The sequence below is a fragment of the Silene latifolia genome, chromosome 3, assembly GCF_048544455.1.
Source record: "Silene latifolia isolate original U9 population chromosome 3, ASM4854445v1, whole genome shotgun sequence".
Taxonomy (NCBI): Eukaryota; Viridiplantae; Streptophyta; class Magnoliopsida; order Caryophyllales; family Caryophyllaceae; genus Silene; species Silene latifolia.
In genome coordinates this window covers 67719542-67725550 of record NC_133528.1, presented here as the reverse complement: position 1 = coordinate 67725550, position 6009 = coordinate 67719542, and the positions used below count along the sequence as shown (strand labels likewise).

Here is a 6009-nt window from a genome sequence, read left to right as displayed (position 1 = left end):
ATTTTGATAAATTTAGTTTGATAATTCATGTTATTGATGAATTGAGGTTGAATAACCTTGTTTTTTTGTTTTTGTTTTCTCTTTTCGGGGTTGTCACCGCTACCGCTAGGCACCACCGTCTGTGATAGCCGCTTTTTCTTGTTTTCTTTTCATTTTTGCTTTTACTTGATTAGGTAACCTCCTCTTACCATTTACCTTTTAAATTTACTAATTTTAGTTCAAATTATGCTACGGACTTTAGGATAGAAACCTTTATTATGTGGTTGAATTGTGCTATTGATTGACTTAATTAATTTAGTACTTGATTGTGTTTGTTGTTTGATTTGATGTTGACTTAGTACCCGTTCAAGAATTACTCATTAGGAGTAATTCTTGAATAGTCCCCATTTTGGGATCGTCTTTGTACGTTCAAGTCATTTAGGTAGTAAACACGTACTTGTGATTTATTAATGAGGAATGAGTTTGGTGGCGATCCCTTTAATGTTCTCCGAATACATGTATATGTGGAGTAATTAGTTATTCTACATAGATGTGTATTTGGAGAACTAAAGGGAATTGCTGCCGAATTTTTTCCTCATTAATAAATTACAAGTGTGTTTGCTAGTGACTTGAAACGTACATTGACGGGTTTAGGTTGGAGTGATAAGGACCCCATTCGAAGATGGATTACTTATTGACAATATTTATATATTGTTTTCATATGTTTATTGTATAATGTGGAGTATAATGTTTAAATTTTGTATGTAATATTATTGTTATTTTTTAAAAATGTTTAAATTATTGTGGGGTCTTCTTTAGCTTAAAATGAAGAGATTGGAACGTTCATGGATGTATGAAGGAAGATTAGACCATTCCAATAAGAAAAGACGTCCTACCGCTAGATTTATAAAGGGTGTTAGCGAGTTTATTGAAATTGCTAAACAACAAGATGAATATGACTTGGTAGACAAAAAACTTAGGTGTCCTTGTGCCAAATGCAAAAACCTGAAATACCAGCTAGTAGAAGAACATCTCATTATAAACGGGTTTAAGCCAAATTATTACAATTGGATTTCACATGGAGAAGCATATTCTCCAATTCATGAACAAGCTCACACCCAACAAATACAAAATGATGAGAACCCATATAGAGAGATGGTTGTTGATGCTATGGATTCCACTATTTTTAATAGTGCTGACCATACAACCATTTCTGAAGAACAACCGCCACACCCACAAGCAAAAGCCTTTCTTGACATGTTAAAAGCCTCAGAAAAACCTTTGTATGAAGGAAGCAGAATGACATTGTTACAAGCCGCTTCTAGGCTAATTACCTTGAAATGTGAGTTTAATATGCCATTTGTTGCTGTTGATGGCATTGCCTCGTTCCTTGAGGAATCTTTCCCCGATGATAATATCATGACCCGAAGTTTCTATACTACCAAAAAAGTAGTTAAAGGTCTTCAGTTACCGCATGAAAAGATTGATGCATGTCCTGAAGGATGTATGCTATTTTGGAAAGATGATGCTTTGCTTGACAAATGTAAAGATTGTGGGGCGGATAGATACGAGACAAGTGAAGGAGATACAATTTTGGTGTTGAAAAAAGGCAACGGTAGTAAGAGGGTCAAAAAGGGTAAGAAACCAATAGCATGTAACCAATTGTTTTACTTTCCTCTCGCACCAAGACTTCAAAGAATCTATGCCACTAAAAACATTGCCGAACAAATGAGATGGCACAAAGAAAACCCACGTGCTCCGGGGAAGATGAGTCATCCTAGTGATGGGGAAGAATGGAAACGATTTGATCAGATGTATCCTGATTTTGCCAAGGAACCCCGCAATGTACGACTTGGCTTGTGTACGGATGGATTTGATCCTTTCGGTAATTTTGGGAGGAAGTATTCTTGTTGGCCCGTTATGGTCACACCATACAATTTACCACCTTGGTTATGTATTAAAAGACCATTTATCTTCTTGTCACTTATTGTTCCCGGACCAAAAAGCCCGAAACGTAATTTGGATGTTTATTTACAACCATTGGTGGAGGAGTTGAAATATTTGTGGGAAGTTGGGGTGGAAACTTATGATGTGTCTAAAAAACAAAATTTTCAACTTAAAGCTTCCCTTTTGTGGACAATAAATGATTTTCCCGCCTATGGTATGCTATCTGGGTGGTCTACACAAGGACAAAAAGCATGTCCTTGTTGCATGGAGGAAAGTAAAGCATTTTGGCTTCCCACTAGCAAGAAAATAAGCTGGTTTGATTGTCATAGATGCTTCTTACGAGAGGGAAATCCACATAGGAGGAACAAGAAAGCTTTCACAAAAGGTAAAGAGGTGCTTGATGCCCCTCCAAAACGAGTGCCTGGGGATGAGATATGGAAGATGGTATATGATTTACCATCCCCTATTGATGGTACCGAGGAAGAATTTAAAGAATTGAAAAAGCAGAAAAACGGTTGGTTTAAAAGAAGCATTCTTTGGGACCCTCCTTATTGGAACACAATGTTGATAAGACATAATTTGGATGTAATGCACATAGAAAAGAATTTCTTTGAGCAACTAATTGACATGATCATGGATGTAGAAGGTGAAAAATGTGATAGCATTGCTTCTAGAAAAGATTTGCAGAAATTTTGTCATCGTCCCAAATTACACATTCGCGGCGACGGGTCTAAGCCAACATCCATTTTCACTCTCGACAAAGCTAAGAGAAAGGTATTGTGTGAGTGGTTACAAAATTTGAAGTTTCCTGATGGGTATGCATCAGATTTTAGTCGATGTGTTGATCTTAAGAAGCTGAAGTTGCAAGGCTTGAAAAGTCATGATTGTCATGTTTTCATGGAGCGATTATTACCCGTTGCTTTGAAACACCTCGTGCCGACAAACGTTTGGAATGCAGTTGTTGAGATTAGTCAATTCTTCCGAGATTTATGTGCCTCTTCAATATGTGTTGATGACTGGAAGAGCAAATACCACAGATATTGTGTAAGCTTGAAATGATCTTTCCTCCTGCATTTTTTTAATTCCATGGAGCATCTACCGGTTCATTTGCCATATGAAGTCAAAGTTGGGGGACCCGTCCAATATAGGTGGATGTATCCATTTGAAAGGTAATTCAGATAATCTAGCTACTTTTAAATTAAAATTAATAATAATAACTAATCTATTTATTATATGTTAACTTTATTATTAATAAAACTCATCATTAACTTTTATAGGTTTCTTAATCATTTGAAGAAAAAAATTGGTAATAAAGCTAGGGTGGAAGGTTCTATATGCAATGCTTATTTAACGGAAGAGATTGCAAACTTTTGTTCTCTTTACTTTGAAAAACATATAGAAACCAAAGCAAAAAACTTGAATGTTGAGAAACCGGATGAAATAGACGGAAGTTTACCCGAATTTTTTCAAACTCAAGATGATGAAGGGTGTTCATCAAAGGGGCAAACAAGATATTTGGATGATAAGGAGTATAATCGTGCCCACCTTTACGTGCTATCTAATTGTGACCTCTTGGAGTCATACGAAACACAGTTTGTTAATGATTTCATTCAGAGGAATCCTAATATAAGTAAGGATGATGTTTGGGACAAACATGAGGACCAATTTCCATCATGGTTTCAGAAACATATAATTGAGTTGAATATTCAAGATGATTTGATAAGAAGTTTGGCTTTTGGTCCATCAAAAATGGTAAGAAGTGGAATCGATACTCGGTTAATGGGTTTAATTTTCAAACATTCAATCACGGTAAAGGTAAGGCTAGGTGCAATTGGGGGGTTACTATTTCTTCTCTTGATGACAACGAATACTATGGTATAGTTGAAGATATCTTTGAAATTAGTTATAATGGACGTGACCGAGCTTATAAAACTGTCTTATTCAAGGTTGACTGGAAGGATAATTACTGTATTGGAATGAGAGTACATGAACAATACAAGCTTGTAGAAGTGAATCGTACTAGAACATACTCTAAGTATGATCCATTTATACTTGCACATCAGGCTCATCAAGTGTATTTTGCTACTTATCCAAGCACAACAAATGATAGAAATCAAAATGCGTGGTGTGCAATCTTTAAGACAAAGGCACGGTCACAAGTTGATACAACTTTTTTCCAAGAAGAAAACGTTTCAAATGAAACACTTTTGTCTCCATCCGATGAAATCAACTATGAGAATGAGAATAAAGATAGTGAAGACATGGAAGAGGAAGAATATTATGATGTGGAAAAGAGACTGTCGGGGGAGGATGAGGCGGAGGAGGAGGAGAGAAGGGAAGAAGAGGAGGAGAGGAGGGGGGAAGAGGAGGTGAGGAGGAGAAGGGAGAAGGAGAAAAGGAGGAGGAAGGACGAGAGGTTTGGAGAGGAAGATGTTATGATGATGATGATGACGATGATGAGGATGAGGATGAGGATGAGGATGAGGACGAGGGGTTTGGAGATGAAGATGATTAGATGGGTATAATTTTGTATTCCTCAAGAGTAAATTATTAAAATTTAGAAGTCTGTATAATTTTCATTTATCATTATTAGTGTTAATTTTTATTTGTATTATCGCGATGGTGGAGCGGTCGAGGTAGGAAGCGTGGAGGCGGCTCAGGTTCTGGACAGAGTACGCGTGCGGAGGAGGAGGAGGAGTTTGTGCAGGAGGGTCCGATGCAGACAGACGGTGACGGTAACGGTGAGGAGACTGGCGCTACCAACGAGCCAGTACGGGTGCCGATACGGTACACTTCGGATCATCGGATGATTCTTGAGCCGGCGGAATTATGGTAAGTTTTATTCTTTATTAGTCTACTATTTTTTTTTTTTGTAAAATAATAATTGTTTCTAATTTTACATGTTCAAAATAAATGCAGGTTTATGGACGATTGCGTGGTACGAGGTGTCACGAAAAGCACGAAGACTAATTTCGTGGGTCCAATTCCTACATCGTGGACACAAGCTTCTAATGCACAAAAAGAGGCGTGGTTCAATAACTTTCGGGTATATATTTTCCGTAATTCATTGTTTTAGAAACCAAATAATTAATTTTGATAAATTTTTTAAGAACCAAGGTTATACTTTTATTTTATACTAATATGAAATTTTGTCGCTTTTTTTTTTTGTAGCTATCATTTGCTTGGTCACCGTCTCAAGAACAGAATGTCCGTAACAGGTACAATGACGTCGGTACTCGACGATATCGGGACGTGATCTGGAAGACGATCAGGCGCCCGAAGGAACCAGAGCACATGAAAGGTATTTAATTAACTTGTTTTGTTATTTGTATTAATTAGCATATACTCTCTTATATTATAAATAATATCAGTAACTTATTAGTTATGATTTCATATGTGTAATTGCAGGTGACAAGTATGAAGGCTTAATAAAGCATACCAAAAGTGAAGCTTTTCAGAAGAAGTCTAAGCAAGCATCCCTCAACAAAAAAGGAGGAAAGGAAGATGCCGTGAACGAGCCTACTCATTTCGCGGGTTCACGATCGTTCTGGGATCGTGTATTGGGTGTAAGTTTGTCTATTATTTCACACTTTTTTTGGTTTTCAATGCAACATGTTTATTTTATATTAGATTTTTTGTTGATTTTCTAACATGTATGTTTTTTTTTTCATTCAGAAAGGAAAGAAGAAGTCAATGCCGATTGCGACGGTGCGAACTGTTTACGACACGCATTCCGGGTTGACCACAAAGGGGTTAGAAGTTGGACTAAGCCAAAAGACAAGCAATTATATGTAAGTTTTCCCTAACACTTAATTTTTGTTAATTTATTCTCTTTTAAAATGTCGTATATAAGGTGGTTACCATATTAACTTACAACCATTTGTTTAATATTGTAGGAAGCATTTGAACAAGAAAAAGCCGCCAATCCAGAAAAACCTGATAATGACATATGGTATGAGTTGGTGGATGGCTTCAAGAAAGGGCACGTGTATGGTACCGGAAGTTCAACACCGGCTTTCTATGAGAAAACGCGTAGGAGATCGACTTCAACAATTCCCAGCAACACGTATCAACCGGGAATTA

The 6009-nt window shown here is 36.9% G+C and overlaps 1 long non-coding RNA gene across 1 annotated transcript; it reads left to right on the top strand.

Moving 5' to 3' along the window:
• The first annotated feature begins 4850 nt into the window (after positions 1 to 4850).
• Positions 4851 to 5480, top strand: LOC141646125 (uncharacterized). The gene is made up of 3 exons (XR_012545361.1): positions 4851 to 4972; positions 5098 to 5227; positions 5335 to 5480. It is a non-coding gene; the product is annotated as an uncharacterized LOC141646125 (long non-coding RNA).
• Positions 5481 to 6009: the final 529 nt, after the last annotated feature.